Source organism: Tupaia chinensis, unplaced genomic scaffold (assembly GCF_000334495.1).
Source record: "Tupaia chinensis unplaced genomic scaffold, TupChi_1.0 Scaffold148768_1, whole genome shotgun sequence".
Lineage (NCBI taxonomy): Eukaryota > Metazoa > Chordata > Mammalia > Scandentia > Tupaiidae > Tupaia > Tupaia belangeri.
In genome coordinates this window covers 276431-297974 of record NW_006208615.1, presented here as the reverse complement: position 1 = coordinate 297974, position 21544 = coordinate 276431, and the positions used below count along the sequence as shown (strand labels likewise).

General features: G+C 37.1%; 1 pseudogene; it reads left to right on the top strand.

Annotated features, from left to right (window-relative positions):
* Nucleotides 1-2700: 2700 nt before the first annotated feature.
* Nucleotides 2701-21544, top strand: part of LOC102470457 (PIH1 domain-containing protein 2-like) — an 82973-nt pseudogene continuing 64129 nt past the window's right edge.

The window sequence follows — 21544 nt, the reverse complement described above, 5'->3', positions numbered from 1 at the left end:
AGCCATTACGCCAACTGCTGGTCCCGGAAAGTTTTCTCTTGAAGAGGATGTATATGATAATATCTGACTTGCTTGGCATGCTATGAATGTATGCTTTGAAAAACTACATTGTATAGTATAAATAGGTACAATAAATAAATATAAATAAAAATATTTGAAAACAATATAAAACATAATTGTCATGTCTTAATTCTTAAAAAGTCTCTATAAAGTGACACTCCTAGTATAATCTTATTTAGGTATAAGATATATAGAAAATGGAAGAAGTGGGACCAGCGGATGGCATAATGGCTAGGTCGCTAGACTTCCCATGTAGTAAACCAAGTCCCGAACCCAGTGTCTTAAACTCACGCAGGGCACATTGTGTGTGCCTGCCCAAGATTCCGAGAGGAGAATGGAGGAGAAGGGATTGCAGCGTGGCCATCCCCTCTTGGGCAAGCGCATGCACCTGATAGCGAAAACCTCTCCCCCTCCGCCAAAAAAAAAATGGAAGAAGATTTTGCAAAAATAAAATTGTAGCTATTTATTGAGGATCAGAATTGAGTAGCCTTCACATTTTTGTTTTGGTTTTTAATTTGCTGTAGGGCATTTGTGGTCACCAGAGAAACAGAGAGAGAGAGAGAAAGAAAGTAAGATAGCAATCTCTATGGAGGATAGTGATGCCGCAATCCCTTCTCCTCCATTTCTGCCTCCTATCAGGATTCTGGGCATGCACACATGCTTAGCGCAGTTCTGAAGCCACAGAGTCCAGGACTCAAGCCATGTAGTCAGCCTCGTAGGCTCCAGCTGCCTTATGCACTATACCACCAACTGGTTCACTTTTACTTTTTATACTTTAAAAAATTTTGAAAATTTCCCCCAAAGTGCAAGATAAAGAGAAATGCCATTTCTTGCGATCAGCAGTTAGCGTAATGGCTATGTCACTGAACTCCCATGTAGTCGACTGCGGTTCGAGTCCCGGACCGGGTGGCTTAAACTCATGCCAGGCACGTGTGTGTGCGTGCCCAACATCCCGAGAGGAGAATGAAGGAGAAGGGATTGCGGTGTGGCCATTTCCCTGGAGGGTGATTTCTCACTTTCTGTCTCTCTGTCTCTCTGTGTCTTTCTGGCGCACACACACACCCTATAGCAAAAACCTCTCCAAAAAAAAGAAAAAGAAAGAAAGAAATACCATTTCTTAAATAAATGAATAATGCTAGTGGTCATCCTGTCATGAACATGAACTTTGTATGCTCTGTCTTCATTATATAAAAACACATGTGTGAATGACATTCTCAGTCCTATAAATGCTGGAACCACATTTACCATCACTATTCACCAAGGTAATTTCTTTGGGTTTTATTGAGGAATCACCAGGTTCAAAGTAAAACATTGCATTACACCAGTCCTGGTAGCACACACTGGTTGGCATTTACTACTCGACAGCTGAAGTCACATGGGTGCCAGGGTTCAATTTCTAGCCCACCCTAAAAGCTGGGTGTGGTGGCACACATCTGTAGTCTCAGCTACTAGGGAGGCTGAGTCAGGAGGATTCCAATGTAGCAAGACCCTACCTGGAAAAACTTAATAAAAAAAAAAAGAAAAGAAAAAACATGATTCTAATGTAACAAGGGAGAGATACGTGGACTATTCACAGACTTGACTAACCTTTTTAAAAAATTTTTAAACCATTCTCTAGTGATGTTCAGATCTGTATCCACCATCTGAATTTTGGGGCTGTTGTGCTAAGCACACAGATGGTCTCTCAGTTGTCTGCCTTTCTGATTACTTCCAAGCAAAATCTGTTTTCACTAAAGCCAAAAGTAAAGCTGGCAAACTGCTGTTTACCCTATCAGGAGAAGAAGAGAAAGAAGCTGTGATGATAGCCTATGTACGCTAGTGCTCAACAGTTAGTGTTATCCAACTCCAAAGACAGTCAATTGAATGGAACCAAACAGAGCAATTGAAGTAAATTGCCTTCAGCTGATATTTTATGGTGTTCTATCTTGTCTTCAAGGTCTGTGAATAAGGTTAATTCAAATCTTAAGGCCAAGTTCAGAAGGATGCTAGTTCATCAAAAAGCTCCCAAGGAAACCTGGGCAAACAAACTATTGCTAGCACAGTTCTATTTGTATTACTATCTAGCTGCTATCAGCATCTCCTCAGTATTGGGCTCTTGAATGCATGCAAAAGGACTCCCTCTTAACTATATCTTTGCTGAATTTTGGGGAAGAAAGGATGTTCACTTCTGAGGATTCAATTTAAGGAATATGGCTGCATTTGTTAATGTGTAAAAATATTGAGGCTGGGACAAAACTGGGTGTTTAGATTTAGTTGGTACACTTAATAAAAAATGAAAAGAAACACTTGGAACTAAGCAAAGTGAGAAATGGATAATAATTTTTTAAAAAATGGAATAGAGAATGGGACAAAAATAAATAGAGTGAGTTAGCAATAGTTAACCGAACAGCTTGAAGAGTCATATGGATCTGGAGAATGCCTCTGCTCAAGGGCTTGAGGATTTTCAATCATTTTACTCAATCTAGTGCAGCTGAAATGAGAATGGAGTTCAAGTCCAAGTTGCAGATGGAGGGTAGATTAAAAAATAAGGCAAAACACGGATGAAAAATGGGATTTCTCACTCAGTGAAGCAGAGAAAGATATTGGTTACTAGTAGGTTGAAATTGGGCCATTCACATTACCTGAGTTACTTTTCCAAGAATGGCTGAGTTGTCTACACTTGCTGCACATTTCATCTGCCCTTGTAAAGCTGACACCTCAGGGTCTCTTACTTTGCTTGTAACTAGAGAGTTGTGTGATACTTGCCCCAAGAATCCAGCATATGATATTGTTCATGACTCAGTGCTAAGAAATCAGTCCTTTGGTTCATCTTCTGGTAATTCAGTATGAGTAAACATGACGCAAGCTGGTACATTTTCATTTAGCATGAATCAGGGGCTCAGATATTCAGACCATTAAATCTTGTTCTGTACAGAATATTTAGTGGGGTTTTTTTTTCATCTGAAATATTGGGTCATGGGAAAAGTAATGATGTTTTTTTATGCAAAAATGCATCATGACTTTTCTAACAACCCAGTAGTTGGTCTCTGAGCTGGCCCTAAGCCCTGGTGGTTAAGGGAGCCAAATCCCACATAGTCAACCATGAGGTTCAAATCCTGACCCTGGTGACTTGAAAAATATATCAGATTCATATGCCTGCATGCCTCAAATCCCAGCCAGGTAGAGAATTGAAAAACAAGGGATTGTGGCATGACTGTGACCCACAGGGTGTGCTTTCTTCCTCTCCATCTCTCTCTCTGTCTCTGTCTCTGTCTCTCTTTGGCAAGCACACACAGTCTCTGGCAAACAAACAAACAAAAAACCCAGCTGCTCTATTTTAGTGACCACACCTAATTTTCAAAGCCATCAAATTTTCTCTGTTATTTTTCCCCACCAAAATGTGATGCTATACTGTGGAGCACCTACGGTAGATGAATTTTCATCATAGTTAGAAAAATAACTTCTGAATAAGTATTCATAGAAATTAGTTAAATTACACCTAACTCTGCGGCTGTCCTTTTCCCAATATAAGACTTACTATTTTGGGAAACCACAATATCCACTCTGCTTCTAATAAACAGAGTGATTGTGGTCACATCACTTTACTTTTCTAGGTCTTAGTTTTCTCATCTGTAAAATGCGGGGATATGAACAGATGATGTGATAGTGTATGATTACATGAATGAGTATATAGGTGTGAAATAGAAAAAAAAAATGGCATTCCAATTCTTCTTTTACACAGAGTGATGACAAAACCAAATAAAACCGGGAGTTTTTAGTCAGTCTGATACTTGCTTTCAAGGACATAATCAGTGGGAAGACATTGTCATCCAAGGTATGACCCTTGCCTGCATCTCTAGCTCTATCTCTAGCTTTAGCCACTTCTGAAGATGAATTGTATGTTTAGTCATATATGTCTAACTATCGCACATCAGATGCAATGTACTCATGAGGGGGACCTACCCTAAAACTTATGCTTTGGAGGAATAGAATAAAATAGGGATATCTGTAGGCAGGCTCACACTCAAGAAAAAAGAGGAAGTAAGAGACTAGGCCATACATGTCACGTTCCTCCTGAATGACTTGGTTTGAATGAAGACGTGGGGGGGTCAGTTGAGTCCAAGCTTTGAATCCTCTATTGACAGTCAGTACAGGTGGATTTTCAGCAACATGACTCCTGTTTGCCCACTTATTTCAACATTTTGGTCACTACATTTTTTTTTCTTGGTCCTATTTCCCCTATTCTTTAAAACTACAAATCCCTGTGAGTAAAGGAAACTGTTCGCCAAGTCAGAAATCAGAGAGAAAGGAGGAGAGCATAAATATCATTAAGGTCTTTTTTGTTCCAGGGCCTTCACTGAGCAGGAAGGATACAGTTCAGCAGTCTTTCCCTGGAGGTAGTTATTGCATTAGCAACTCAGAGATGCATTAGCATTTGCATTAACAACTGTGAGTCTTGTGGTCAGGAGGCAGTTCAGTTCTGAGTCAGTTTTTAGTCAAGGCTTGAAAAACATTTTATTGTCCATTAGGTGGCTATTTAATCATCACTTTTCTGGTATAAAATGCATCTAGAATACTGTTGGCCTTGATTATGCTTAGTTCTGGAAGAGATCCTAAGGGATTGTCTAGTTTAACATTCTCAGTGGTCATAACAATTATCTATCTTGTTAGTCACTATTTCTATAATACCAAATACAGTGCCTGGCACATACTCAGTGCTCAATATGTGTTTAAGTTACAAGCGAAGAAACTCCCTTCTAGTGTGATTAGGTACAAGACTAATGAATAACAGAACTGGGGCCAGAAGTTAGGTTACTAGCCACTCAATCTTGCTACATCTGCTTTCTATTAAAGTAATTAAACAAAACCCAAGGAGCCATTCATAGCTTAAAAGAAAGACTTACAATTTCTCACTGGTTTTTAAAAGTATTTGTAGGGACCAGCAGTTAGCATAATGGCTATGTCACTGGACTCCCATGTAGTCAATTGCAGTTCAAGTCCCAAACTCAGTGACTTAAACTCACGCCGGGCACATGTGCGTGCGTGCCCAAGATCCTGAGAGGAGAATGGAGGAGAAGGGATTGCGGCGTGGCCATCCCCCTTGGGGGGTGATTTCTCACTTTCTATCTCTCTGTCGCTCTCTGTCTTTCCAGTGAGCGCACGCACCCTATAGCGAAAAACCTCTCAAAAAAAAAGTATTTGTATAGTTTAAATTCTTGTTAGCATGTTTAATTAAAAGGCAAGTCATAGTTTTGATACAGGCATGGATATACAATGGATGCTTATTACTCCTTCTTAATGATTAGGAGCATGATTCTAGAGGCAGTCTGCTTAGGTACAATCTTGGCTTAGCCTTATAACCAGTTCTATGACCTTGTGCAGGTGACTTAACATCTATGTGACAGAATTTCTTCATCTGTAAAAATAAAATAATGACACCTATTTCATAGAATCATTGTAAGGACTAAAATAATGCATTCATGTAAAGTGCCTAGAACCATGTATGGCACATAATAAATGTAAACCACTACTATTATCATCGTTCTTGCTATCGTAGTAGATAATTCAATCTATACATCTTTGGCAACCTCACATTTATTCTTCTGTATTTGAAGGTCGGGAAGTACAATGATGTAAATGGGCATTCATCATTTCGGCTTAGGAGGTTAGGAGATGACATTTTAGGACTAACATTATGAGATACTATATGCTATCCAAGGCAGTCTCTCATTAGATTATTTGTATGAATCTACTATTGGAAATTGAGACATAATTAGGTATAGCTTGTCAAGTTGATAAAAACCCTGTATCTTTTTCATTACTGATAGAAAGTCAAAATGGAAAGAAAATTTATAAACTCTTCTTTGGATTTGATTTTTTGAGACAGGAAATCTATCTGGACATCCACTTTGTGTCAGCCAACCACATTCAAAACTTAGAAGTGTTGAAGTAATTTTGGCAGGTATCTAATGTCAAACTCAAGTGTATGAAAATGTAGTCTTCATTTTCCTGAATAGAAGGTAGAAAAAAAAAAAAGGAAATTCTAGAAGATACACAAATTATAGCAAGGTTTGGGAAATACGCCTATAAAACAATGGGAAATAATTGAAATTAGGATCAAGAGCAGTTATGATATATTTACACATATGATTCTGATATCTGAATGTCTAAAGATTAAGTGGAAGAAATCTCCAGTAAAGTCAACCTCATTATTTCATGACAGTTCTCATAGATCATTTTGCCAGATTCTTAGAAAAGTTTTGAAATAAATAATACCAGCTGTAGCTTTTAAAACTGAAATGTAGGAAACAGGATGATTTTGTTTCGATTGAAAATCCCTTGAGTACAAGTAAATTTCAGCACTTCATCCCACTGCTATGTCATCACTCTATTGAGAAGGAATTACGTCCTGCAAGGAAGTATGGCTCACTTCTCATATTCTTGTAGTATGACGAAATCTCCTGCTCAGACCTAGCCATTCTTCTCAGAATGAGAAACAAAAACTTCTCAGAAGATGACCAGACTAGAGGATGATTAAATTTTACAAATATTGTCATTCTCTTTTCAAAAATATGGAGTAAATATGAATGTAAAATGCTATATATTTTCCTAGGTAGCTGTCCTAAGCTCCATTCTTCCAGAATCTGACTCTAGGGACCAGCAGATGGAGTAATGGTTATATTTCCAGCAACTGCAGCTCAAGTCCCAGACCTGGTGACTTAAAACTCACACAGGCACATGTACTTGCATGCCCAAAATTCCAAGAGGAAAATGGAGGAGAAAGAATTATGGCATGGCCATCCTCCCTGGGGTGTGATGTCTCACTTTCTGTCTCTCTCTGTCTCTCCAATAAGTGCACATCCCCTATAGCAAAAATCTCTCTTAAAAAAATAAAAAAGAATTTGACTCTAAGCAGTCATAAAGGCATATGAGTCTGTGGTAAGAACAAGAGAGAAAATTATTTCAATACTTGGTTTTTATATTTTCTAGATATTTGACTTTAAACAGATTATTGGTTTTATTTTCTACTCTATATTCTTCAAAAAATAGAGTTCTTATAAATAATTACTAATGTCTCTTCTAGTCTATATAAAATGGCTGATTGCTACTAAACCATTTGTAACAACACCTATGGATGTTTCAGTATTTACAAAGGATATTAAGATAGTGAAGTCTTCAGGTCCTGCTGACAGCCTACAAGCAAAGAGATAGGAGTAAAATGGTGTTACAATTCAAATAAAGATTTTTGACTAAAATACCATTATTTTCAATAATTACAAGAGGATCAATATGTTTTGGAATTTGGTCACCAGTGTAATATTTCGGAAATAGTGGATGCTGTTTAGATCATGGAGGTATTAGCCTCATAAATGGATTAATCCTGTCTTTCATAAGGCCATGTAAATTCAAGCTCTCACAAAAAAGGTTAGAATTTTGCAAGAACAGGTTGTAATACTGGGTTGTGGCAAAAGTCATGATGCATTTTTGCATAGAAAAACATAGAACAAGTATGTCATGACTTTTCTGACTACCCAAAAGAAGGAAGATGACTGTCTTTAGGTTGCTCTCCCTGCATGTACCCACAAACCCCTCTGCTTCTGTCAGCTATGTTGTGACATAGACTTACCAATTGCCAGCACTATTTTTTTGGACTTTCTAGCTTCCAGAATCATTAGTCAAAAATAAAAAACTCTGTTCCCTCATAAATCACCCAGTCTCAGGTATTTCTACTAGCAATATAATGAGTAAGACAAAAATTCTTTGGCACACAAACTAGAAAGTTTCATAAATGAAAACGTGTGGAATTTAGAGCTAAATAGCCTGAGTTCAGGTCCTCATTCATTTATTTAGCATCTCCTAATTTATAAAAAGTTATCAAGAAAAATAATAATAATAATGGCAAACAAATTTACTGAAGCATAAGAAAGTACGGAGATGTCTGCTTTTGTTTATGTTGAGGTAACTAATAACAAACATGCCCTCTTGCAATAAAAAAATACTATTGTGTCATTGGGAAACTCATGGGGCATTTTTGCATAGAAAAAAATACCTCATGACTTTCCCGACGACCTAACATAAAAGTGGACATAATGTAAAACAACTGTTTTAAAGTATTCAGAAAATGGGCATGCAAAACTTTGACGACTGAGAAGAGGAAAACATACAAAGTGACCACTCAAAAAAGGAAAACATACATTTATGTCAGTTTTCTGCCTTGAGATGATTTCTAGAATAAGACACAGGGAAGTTGAACCCAAGCAGACCATGATATTCTTGTTGAGCTGAAAAGACAGGCACTGGAGGTCAGCACAGGAACACCGGAGAGGAGAAAGTTGTGCAACATGGTTCACAGCTGACTCTGTTAAGTCTTCCTATAAATCATTAGTCAAGAGTTGCAGGACCCGACTGCGCAAGATCTAGCAGTAAGACACTGTTATGGGGTTGAGAGTGGGGCAATTTCTAGAAATTACACAATTCTCAAAAACATTGGGAGTTCCACCACAGCCATGGTGGATAGACCACAATAATAGTCCCAGAATTTGGCTAAGACAACACAAATGCCATAAATTAAGAAAAAATATGTGCTTCAGGAGTATAGCCACTCTAAAACCACCTAACAAAGCCTATAGTGGAACCTTTACAAAATAGTAGAAACTGCAAGTATCTGACTGCTGAAACAAAACACAACATTATTTAAAGGAAGACAACATGCAAAACTAATTACTTACAATGTATCCTCCAAAATACCTAGCCACACATTCAGAACTTTTGTTTATATGCAAAGAAGGAAATATGATCCTGAATCAATAAAAATGTTATCAGTATAAAGATAATCTTAGATACCCAGATTTGGGAATTAAAATACAAGTATTTTTTTAAGAATTATTTTATTCAACTTTACTTATTTATTCATTTATTTATTTTAATTTGATCAGAGAGGGACAGAGTGAGAGAGAGAGAGAGACAGGGAAAGTGAAAAAGCAAGTCACAGGTCCAGGACTCGAATCATGGTCAGCATGTGGAAATCCAGTGCCCTTAACCACCATGCCACTTGCTAGCCCTGAAATACAAGTATTTTAAAGCAGCTATTAAAACTATATTCAAACACTTATAAATATCTATGCACCCAACACTGGAGCACCCAAATATGTGAAAGAATGATTGCTAGATCTAAAGGGAGAGATAGATTGCAACACAATAATCATTGGGACTCTCAACACCCTCATTTTCTCTTCTAGATAGATCTCCTAGACAACAAATAAACAAAGAGATACAGGATCTAAATGAAACCATAAATCAAATAGACTTGAAAGACATCTATAGATCTTTGACCCAACCGCCACAAAATACACATTCTTCTCAGCCCCTATATGGAACATTTTCAAAGTTTGACCACAGAATAGGGCACAAAACAAGTCTTTAAAAATTCAAAGGTATAGAAACTATATCTAGCCTCTTTTCTGACCACAGTGGAATTTAACTTAAAATTAACTGTAGAAAGGACCCTTGAAAATATATAAACACACTAAATAAATTACTCCTGAATGATTTCATAACCACTAAAGAAATTAAGAATTAGATCAAAAGATTCACTGAACCAATGATAATGATCACACATACTTCCATAACATATGTGACACAGCAAAAGCAGTCATAAGAAGGAAGTTCATAGCAATTAGTGCTCACAAGAACGAAATCGAAAGGTGGCAAATAAACAACCTGACAACACATCTTAGAGAACTGAAAACACAAAAACAATTACATACCAGGAGAAAATAATAACTAGATTCAAGCAGAAATAAATGAAATAGAGAATAAAACAACTACAGAGAAAATAAATGAAACCAAAAATTGGTTCTTAGAGAAGATAAAATTGGCATATTATTAGCTAGACTAATCAAGAAGAGAGAAAGGAAGCAGATAAATTAAATCAGCAACAAAACAAGCAACATCATGACAGAACAGAAATATAAAAGATCCTAGAAGAATAGAACAAGTGATAGACAATTTACCAACAAACAAGAAAACCTAGAGGAGATAGACAAATTTCTGGATACATATAATCTATCAAGATTGAATCAAGAAGACATACAAAGCCTGAATAGACCCATAACAAGTAATAAGATTAAATCAATAGCTTTTGAATCGAGATTGGCGAGTTGCTTGGTGTGCTGCAGGAACGATAGTGCTGGCTTCCAGTGGTATGTGGAAGCAGTTACTTGAAGATACTAAGGTATACAAGAAGATTGCAAAGCATGAGAAAGAATATTTATTAGAAAGTCACTTCTTTAAAATTGGACCATTTTACCAGTGTCCTGAGTGTTGAATGAAACTAGATGTCACTGACTAGCAGCTTAACAATGAGTGGGGGTCACTACCTGTCAGAGGAGGCCCACTCTGAAGTTTTAAGGAGCAACAATTTCTGGCTACCACGATGTTTGTCTTATGAAAATGAAAAGCTGGTGATAAAAGCATCCTGTTGTATGGGCATCATGAAAAACAGTTTAGTTGGATTGTATATTAATTTTACTTCGTAAATGATGAAACAGTATTTTGCTTCATGAAAAATTATTTTCCTTTCTACTAACCAGCCTTGTAAACAACTTATTCTGAATGAGTCTCATTAATCTCAGTTTTGAATTTAAAATACATAATTGTAATTATAATTAAAGTTTATACTGAGTTGTAGAGAAATCCTTAGAAAGATTTTTGTGGAGAAGTTACTCAGTTGGTCACAAGAAAAAGATAAAGAGCCTCTTACATTTGTGCAGGATACTAAGTATTTCTGGATTGATGTAGATGGGTGCAAAATATTAATAAAAGGCAATAAAAAGAAAATAATTCCAGGCATAAAAAAAGATTAAATAGATAATTAATAATCTCCCAACAAAGAAAAGCATAGTTCTTGATAACTTCATTCCTGAATTCTACAAATTTTAAAGAGGAGCTAACTCCAATTATATTCAAAGTATTTCTAAAGATTAAAAAAAAAAAAAAGAAATGCTCTCAAATTCATTCTAAGAAAACTTCACAATCCTGATATAAAAATCAGACAAGGACATAACAAAAAAAAGGAAAACTACAGGGAACCAGCAGTTAGCGTAATGGCTATGTCGCTGGACTCTCACGTAGTCAACTGCGGTTCACGTCCCGGACCTGGTGGCTTAAAACTCACACCGGGCGCGTGTGCGTGCGTGCCCAAGATCCTGAGAGGAGAATGGAGAAAAGGGGTTGTGGCATGACCATCATCCCCCCTGGGGGTTGATTTCTCGCTTTCTGTCTCTCTATCTCTCTCTGTCTGGGGAGTGCACGCGCCCTATAGCGAAAAACCTCTCCAAAAAAAAAGAAAAACTACAGACCAACATCCATGATGAATACAGATGCAAAAATTCTCAACAAGATTCTAGCAAATCATATGCAATAATACATTAAAAAGATTTACACTATGATCATGTCGGCTTTATTCCAGGGATGTAAGGTTGGTTCAACATACATGAAATAATAAATGTAATATATCACATTAGCAAAAAGAAAGATAAAAACTATATGATCCTATCAATCAGTGCAGGAAAAGTGTTTAATAAAATACAACATCCTTTCATGATTAAGACTGTCAGCAAAACTGACATAGAAAGAACATTCCTCAATACAATAAAAGCCATATTTGACAAGCCATCATACTGAATGGGGAAAAGCTGAAAGCTTTTCTATTAAAAACAAGACAAGGCTGCCCCCTTTCTCCACTCTTTTCAACATAGTACTGGAAGTCCTAGCCAATGCAATCGCACACGAGAGTCAAATAAAATTAATTCAAATAGGAAATGCAGAAGTGAAATTATCTCTATTTGCAGATGACATGATTATGTATGTAGACAATACAAAAAAAAATTCCACAGAACAACTCCTAGATGTGATAAATCAATACAGTAATGTGGCAGGATACAAAATCAACATTAAAAATTTATAACAGTTTTACATGCCAGCAGTGAATAGACTGAGGTAGAAATGGAAGAAAGTAATACCATTTATAATAATCATAAAAAATAAGATATCCAGGAATAAATATAATCAAATAATTTAACAATCTCTGCAAAGAAAAATATGAAAAATTTAAAGAAGTAGAAAATGATATGTGAAAGTGGAAAGACATTCCATGTTCCTTGATTGGAAGAATTAATACACATAAAATGTCAATTCTAACAAAAGTAATTTACAAATTTAATGAAATTCTAATCAAATTACCAGAGATTCCTCACAGAAATAGAAAATAAATATTTGCCTAGAATCATAAAATGCCCTGTATCACCCAAACAATGCTATGCAAAAAGAATAAAGTAGGAGGGATCTCACTTCCTGACCTCAAAATTTACTACAAAGCTGTGATGATAAAAATACCATGATACTGGCACAAAAACAGGTATGTAGACTAGTGGAACAGAATAGAGAACACAAGAATAAACCCCCAAACATACAGCCAACTGCTTGTTGACAAAGGGCACAAGATAAACCAGTTGGCAAAAAGACAATCTCTACAGCAAATCGTGCTGGAAAAACTGTATGTTCTCTTGCAGGAAACTGAAACTGGATTCCTATCTCTCATCATTAAAAAATGAACTCAATGTACCAGCAGTTAGCATAATGGCTATGTCGCTGGACTTCCACGTGGTCGACCACGGTTTGATTCCTGGACCTGGTGGCTTAAACTCATGTCGGGCACGTGTGCGTACGTGTCCAAGATCCTGAGAGGAGAATGGAGGAGAAGGGATTGTGGCATGGCCATCCCCCCTTGGGGGGGGGGATTTATCGCTTTCTATCTCTCTGTCTCTCTCTGTCTGTCTGGTGAGCACACGCGCCCTATAGCAAAAACCTCTCCAAAAAAAAAATGAACTCAAAATAGATCAAAGATCTAAACATAAAACCTCAAAATATAAAACTAATTGTAGAAAACACAGGGGAAATCTTTTAAGACATCAGAGTAGGCAAAGACTTTAAATAAGACCCTGAAAGCACAAACAATAACCTCAAAAATAGACAAGTGGGACTACAACAGGCGAAAAGCACAGCAAAAGAAACAATTAGAGTGAAGGGACAACCAGCAGAATGGGAGAATAGATTTGCAAACTACGCTTCAGATAAGGGACTGATAACCAGAATCTACAGGGAACTCAAGAAGCTTCCCCCCACCAAAAAAAAAAAAAAAATCAATCCAATTAAAAAATCAGCAAATGACCGAACAGACAACTATCCAAGGATGATATATGAACAGCCAAAAAGCATATCAAAATATGTTTGTCTCTTATCATAAGAGAAATGCCAATCAAAATCACAATGTGATACCTCTTAATCCCAGTCAAAATGCTAATGTTAAAAATGTACAGAATGAGGACCAACAGATGGCATAATGGCTATGTTGCTGGAATCCCATGTGCTACAGTTCAAGTCCTGGACCTGGTGGCTTAAAACTCATGCTGAGTGCATGTGTGTGCATGCCCAGGATCCTGAGAGAATGGAGGAGAGGGGATTGCGGCATGGCCATTCTCGTGGGGAGTGATTTATCACTTTCTGTCTCTGTCTTTCTGGGAAGCACACGCTCCCTATAGCAAAAACCTCTCCAAAAACAAACAAAAAATGTAAAGAATAATAAGTGCTGGCAATGCTGGGGTAAAAAGGAAAACATCTTACACTGTTGCTGGGAATATAAATTAGTACAGACCCTGTGGAGAACAATATTGAGGTTCCTCAAAAACCTATAAATAGAACTACCATACAACCTAGGAATTACACTCCTAGGTATCTACCCAAAGTAGAGGAAACAAGGAAACAGTCAGAAAAGCACTTGCATATCCATGTTCATTGCATCATTTTTCACAATTGCTAAGACATGGAATCAACCCAGCTGTCCAAGAACAGATGAATGGATTGAAAAAAATGTAGCACGTATACACTATGGAATATTACTCAGCCATAACAGACAATGAGACTTTGACATTTGATACAAAGTGAACAACAAATATGGAAGTCACACTGTGAAAGAGAGACATTGTATGTCCCCATTTAATATCTACCAAATGCCTGCACTCTCTGGCAGAAACAGAGATTGGTAGGTAAAACAGCAGCGAGCATAGCTGTTATTACAAGAGACAGTATAAGATGGGGTGGGTAATAGGGAGTGGAAGAAAGGGGATCAGAAAAAAATATTTATCAAACACAAAAGTGAAAAGTTATCTGTTGATCATAATTTTTTTGATATTCTCTTTATCTTGTCTAATATGCACTGTATTCATGCTGGGAAAGACCATTTTATATGCAGTAAAGATGTACATGTGATTAAATATAATAAAAAGAGCTAAAAAATCAGAGACATAAAAGAAAATATGGTGGGACCAGCAGTTGGCATAATGGCTATGTCACTGGACTCCCATATAGTAAACTGTGGTTGGAGTCCCAGACCCAGTGACTTAAACTCATGCCGGACGCGTGTGCATGCGTCCGGCATGCACACACACACTCACTACCCCCTCTCTCTCTGTCCCTCTCTGGTCAAATTAAAATAAAATAAATAAATAAAGTTAAATAAAATAATTCTTTGAAATAAAAAAGCTCTGTGAAATGAAAAAATTCATTGGAAGAGTTTATCAGGAAATTAGACTTGACAGAAGAAGGAATCAGGAACTTTGAAGATAAATTCATAGGAATTACTAACTTCAGAACCTGATAGAAAAATATTAAAGTTTAATTAAGAGCCTTAGTAACTTGTGAGATAATACAAAGTTCTCAATCTACTTAGATTCCCAGAGGAAGCAGAGAGAAAATGAGCATCAAGAAATAATGCTTAGGGAACCAGCAGTTAGCGTAATGGCTATGTCGCTGGACTCCCACGTAGTCGACCGCGGTTCGCGTCCTAGACCCGGTGGCTTAAAACTCACGCCAGGCGCGTGTGTGTGCGTGCCCAAGATCCCGAGAGGAGAATGGAGGAGAAGGGATTGCGGCATGACCTTCCCCCCGGGGGGTGATTTCTCGCTTTCTGTCTCTAATGTCTCTCTCTGTCTGTCTGACGAGCACACACGCCCTATAGCAAAAGCCTCTCCAAAAAAAAAAAAAGTTTCTTAAATTTAGTAAAAAACAAGCTGCATCTCCAAGACCTAAGCAAACCCCAGCACAGTAATCATAAAGAAAGCCACACTCATACACATCATAGTCAAATAGCTAAAATCCAAACACAGAAATTATTTTTAAAGGAAACTGGAGGGACCAGCAGATGGCATAATGTTATGTTGCTATACTCCCATGCAGTCAACCACGGTTCAATCTCAGACCCGGCAACTTAAAATTCACACCAGGCACATGTCTATGTGTGCCCAAGATCCTGAGAAGAAAAGGGATTGAGGTATGGTCATCACCCATGGGAGGTTATTTCTCACTTTCTATCTCTCTGTCTCTGTCTCTCCAGAGAGTGCACACATCCAATAGCAAAAATTACTCTAAAAAAATGGAGAATAATGATATATTACATACAATGATCTAAGGTCAATTTATAGAAAAACTAAATGTATTTCTATACACTAAAAATAAATATCTAGAAAATAAAATTGTATAAGTAATTCCATTTAATATGCATAAAATATTTAGAGATAAATTTTCCAAAATATGCATTTGACCTATATACTGAAAATGACAAACCATTCCTGAAAGTAAGAGACCTGTAAAAATGGAGAAATATGCCTTCCTCATGACTAAAAGACTTAATTTTGTAAACTGTCAGTTATCCCCAAATTGATCAATGGATTCAATGTAATTTATTCCAAAGTTCAACAGAATTCTTGTGAACTGATAAGCTGTTTTTACCATTATTGTCGAAATGCAAAGAACCTAAAATAGCCAAAGCAATTGTAAAAAGGAAGAAAAAAGTAGGAAGACTTATATTACTTTACATTAAGAATTATTATAAACCTACAGTAATCAAGATAGTGTGGTATTGGCAAGTAAGATCAATGAAACGGAATAAAATGAAGAGATACTTGCACTCATATGTACTCAATTTAGCATTTTTTAAAAGAATCATCAATCTATTTATTTATTTATTATCACTATTTTTCAATTTGACCAGAGAGAGAGAGAGAGAGATAGCAAGCCACCCAGTCCGGGACTCAAACCGCAGTCAGCCACATGGGAGCCCACTGCTTTTAACCACCACATCACCTGCCAGACCTACTCAATTGATTCTTAGAGGTGTTAAATGAATTCAATATAGATATGCCATTCTTTTCAATGAATAGGACTGGATCAAATGAATATGCAAATTGGGGGAAATTAATCTTTTTCTCTCACCATACACACAAATTAACTTGAAATGGATCATGCACCCAAGTATAAAAGCTAAAGTTTTAAAATTTTTATAAAAATACAGTCTTTGTGACTTTGATTTCTTAAGCAAAAATACACTTACCAAAAGAAAAAAATGCTAAATTGGACTTCACAGAAACAAAAAACTTCTGATATTAAAATATACCATAAGAAAATAAAATTGTAGGTCCTAGATTAGAATAACATATTCAAGATACATATATTTCACTAAATACTAGCTCCCAGAGTATATAAAGAATTCTTACAACTCAATATTAGGAAGATAAGCAAACTAATAAAAAAGAAGCAGCACAAAAGATTTTTGAACAATTTACAAATAAAATGTTGCAGAAAACCAGATGCAGAGGAATGGAAAGTAGCACTCAGAGAGATTAGGAGAACTGTTTATTACACCAGCAGGCACAGAGGAGTTAACACTCAAAATCTCCAGCCCCTACTGGGAGTTAGACATGATCTTTTCTGGGGGAGTTGGGAACAGAAGGTCTCAGGGTGTGGATTGGATTTTTTTTTTCCCTACACAGTGCCAAAGGGAGAAGTCAGAGAAGCAGGAAATCTAATCTATTCAAGGTACTAATCCATTCAAGTTACTAACCCACTCAAGGTTTTCAGGTTACCCTGTAGCTCCAGGGAGGGTCAGTGAGTTTGCTGGAGGGCAGAAACCTTAGACAGCTACCAGCCCTGAGTTATCAGTCATAGGAATTTAACAGCTTATAATGGAGACGCTTCCCCAAGATGGAGTTGCTCTTCCAAGATGAAGTCTCGCCTGCTTCGAAGATATATGAATGACCAATGAGCACATGAAAAGATTCATAATATACTCAGCACTTGAGGAAGTATAAATTAAAGACAGAATTGTTGACCAAAAAAATAACCAACTTTAAAATTAATAATTAATAATTAATGTGGTTTATTTACAAGCCAAATATGAGTGACCTAGGCCCAGAGAAGAGGCATACATGCTTTTCTCGGGTGATCATGTAGAGAGGTTCTTTTTATTTGTTTTTGAGGTTGACAGACAACATTTAGTGAAAAGATTTTCCATTGGTCTGGCTCAAAAAGGTGGGACATGTAGAAGCTGGGGGGGGTGGCTTGTAGGTTATAGGTGGGTTCCACAATTCTTAGGCTGGTGATTGGAAGGGAAGATCTGCGTTTTAGTTAAAGAAAGGCTTAATCTACACCTTAAGGAAAAGGGAAGCTCTGTGTCTTGGGAAGAGATAAGCATAAGAATATACTGTAATTGGTTGAAATATACATCTGAAAGATACTATGCCAGGAACAGGAGGTAGGAAGAATTCTGTTCATAGAAAATAAATGGTCTGTTAATGTTTGTGGGCATGACTTCTCCTGTCCCTTTTGAAAAGATTTTGGAAAATAGGAAAAGTAGTTAGACTTCTGTCCACAGAATGATATAAAAATGCTCAGGAGCCAGCAAATGGCATAAAGGCAATGTCAATGGACAACCATGTAGTTGACCACAGTTCAAGTCCCATACCTGATAGCTTAAAATTCATGCTAGGTACGTTTGTGCATGCCCAAAATCTCAAGAGGAAAATGAAGAAAGGATTGCAATGCGAATGGGGTCCTTCCCCCGGGGGGGGGGGGGGTTGATGATTTCTCACTTTCTGTCTTTCTCTGTCTCTCTTTTTGCTATTTGGTCATAACCAATAGCAAAAATCTCTCTTAAAAAAAAGTATGCTCACTAGAATGACTAAAATCAAAAAGTGTAACACTGTCAAGTGTTAGTGATGACATGAAGCAATGTCATATATTATAGATAGGAATGTAAAACTGTAATTACTCTTTGGGGAAAAGTTTTTACAGTTTCTTGTCAAAATAAATGTATATCTACCCTATAACTCGAGAAATTTCCTATCTTGGTATTTTGTGTATGACCATAAAAGACTTGTTTCTTTTCCAGAGGGCCTGGAGGGAGTCACACCCAGAAACATTAACAGACCATTTTGACCTATTGATAACAGAATTCTTCCTATTATTTTGTCCCTGTCATGGTATCTTTGTGATGTTATTAAGCCTCCTCATCTCTGTTAAAGTACATTCTTTTCTGATCTCAGGAACCTTCCTTTTACAACCACCAACCTAAAAACTGTAAAACCAACCTATAACCTGCAAGCCCCTGCTTCTACCTGTCCTGCCTTTTTGGGCCAGACCAATGGAAAAACTCTTCACTAAATTCCAAACTCTTCTCTCACTCTCAAAATCAAATAAAAGGAACCCCTGTACCTGATCACCCAAGAAAGGCATGTTTTGCCTCCTCTCTGGGTCTAGGTCACTTGTATTCAGCTTACAAATAAACCACTTTATTATTTTTACAGAGTTGGCTATTTCTGTCCACAATCTCTATAAACTGATAGTTCATCAGCAGAGAATAGACAAATTGTGTTATGTTCTATAAAAAATACAGGTAGCCTAAAAAGTCCCAATAAATCAAAATGAACAGAAATAAAGAACAAACTGGTGTACATAGCAGAATGGATAAATTTCCATACTCCAGATTAAAGAAAGTAAATATTATATGATTTCATATATTTGAAGTTCTAAAACAGATACACTATTTTATAATGATAAACAGACTAGTGGCTGCTCAAAAGTAGGGGTTAGGGTGGGGATTTGACTTTAAAGAGAGATGAGGATACCTTCAGGGATAACGTTATGTTTTATATTTTGCTTAGGGGCAAAACTATTCTGGCATATACATTTTTAAGATGAATAGAACTGTATACTTAAAATTGATCAATTTTACTTTATGTTAATTTTGTCTCAATAAAGTTGATTTTTTAAAAGAAAGTAGAGGATTTCAGGTTTGAGAAATCCATAGTCTCTGCCTGGAGCAGTATGAGCTCATTTTCAGGCTGAAAAGTGATGGCTTTATTTGTAAACAAATGTCAGCTTTTACACTGATGCCAAAGAGGAAGTAGAATGCCCTCAAGGTACCTGGGTGGGGTGAATGTGTGTCAGTTAGAAAAGGAGCAAAGGACTTAAGAAAGCAGACTGCTGGTGGAGAGGTGGAATAAGAAAACAGAAGGGTGGGGCAGTAAAGATTTGAAGAGGGAATTTATGCATTCCAGGCAAGATTACAGATCTAGAAAAAGGTGTGCTCATACATTATCCTTTAATGAAATAATCTGAGGTGTGGACAGGTAGGAAAAGATCAGAAGGAAGTGGCTTGCACTGATGAAGAGACTTAGCTATAAAGTGCCCTGGATAGAAATTTAGAGCTATCTCACCAAATGTGTGCTCAATAATTGGCCCTGAAGCTAATTTAATTTGTATAAATCATTTAAATAGGTTCCTAAAGTGCAAGGTCTCTCCTGTGTTTCTTTTCCTTTTTTTAAAATAATTATTTATTTATTATTATTGTTAATATTATTTTTCACATGAGTTTTGCCAGAGAAAGACAGAGAGCGAGAGGGAGAGTGAGAAAGCAAGCCACCAGGTCCGGGACTCAAACCATAGCCAGCCATGTGGAAATTCCAACACTGTAACCACCATGCCACCTGCTGGCCCTCTTTTCTTTTTTTTTTTTTTTTTGGAGAGGTTTTTGCTATAGGGCGCGTACGCTCGCCAGACAGAGAGAGAGAGACATAGAGACAGAAAGCAAGAAATCACCCCCCGGGGGGATGAACATGCCGCAAACCCTTCTCCATTCTCCTCTTGGGATCTTGGGCACGCACGCACACGCGCCCGGCATGAGTTTTAAGCCACCGGGTCTGGGACGTGAACTGCGGTCGACTACGTGGGAATCCAGGGACATAGCCATTATGCTAACTGCTGGTTCCCTTCTGTGTTTCTTTTCTTGTGATCAATTGTGATGTATTTACTAATTTGGAGCTTGAGGTGAATCCCACTGAAATTTCTGACCTAGTAGGATATAAGGCTGCTGTTCAAACAGAACTTTCAGAAACAGAATATGCAGAATCTTTTTCCCTTTTGACCACTGGCTTCTGCTTTGACCCAGAGTAGATCACAAACCGCCAACCTGGAGTAGCCTCCAGCCTAAACAAATAAAGGGCTAGTCACCCTCTAATTATTCCAGCTGATTTATGCTATCTTGCAGATGATCCTCTTCCTCTCCAGAAATCTGTTGCGATTTGGGCTGTTTGTTCCTTGTTCCCCACATTTGCATGAAATGCAAAGAAAGAACTCAAAATGCTATTTGCCACTTATTAACTATTTCTTTACAATTGTATCCAGACAATTGAGAAAGGTATTGAAATATGATGGGGAAAGAGACTGGAACAACTGGCTCAAGTGAGATTTGGGGATTTTCTTTCTATTACAATCAAATTCCTTGGTGTCTATTTTTATATACAACCATAGGAATTTCACTGAATAAAGTTGTTTTTGTATTTTTGTTTGTTTTTTTGTTTTTGTTTTTGTTTTGTTTTGCTTTCTTTCATCCCAAGAAACTAGGAATGATGTTTGACAGCATGCTAATATGTTGGGACAGCGTAAGCCACCTGAAATGGCATCGTTATGATGACTTGGGTTCATATTCTGACTCTGCCACTCTGCCATTCACAAGCCTGTTTGACCTAAAATAAGCCAATTATTATCTTTGAACTTCAGTTTTGTCATCATTAATATGGGATAATAATACTTAGCTCAAATTATTGTTATGCCTATTGAATAAGGTAACACTTACCATTTAAATGAAATAGTATCTGTCACCAGGGTAAGCATTTGGCATTGTGAGCTATAGGAGCTATAGTTATTTATTATAAGTTTTTATCCTTCTTGACTTCTTGGAATCAATATCCTATTGTCGACGGAAAAAATATAACCAACTGTAAAATTAATAATTAATAATTAATGCGGTTTATTTCCAAGCCAACTGTGAGTGACCTAGGCCCGGAGAAGAGGCATACATGCCTTTTCTCGGGGTGATCATGTACAGAGCTTCCTTTTATTTGCTCTTGAGATTGACACACAACATTTAATTAAAAGATTTCCCATTGGTCTGGCCCACAAAGGCGGGACATGTAGAAGGGGGGGCTTGTAGGTTATAGGTGGGTTCCACAAATTCTTAGGTCAGTGATTGGAAGGGGAAATCCCTGTCTTAGTTAAAGAAAGGCTTAATCTACATCTCAAGGAAAAGAGAAGTTCTGTGTCTTGGGAAGGC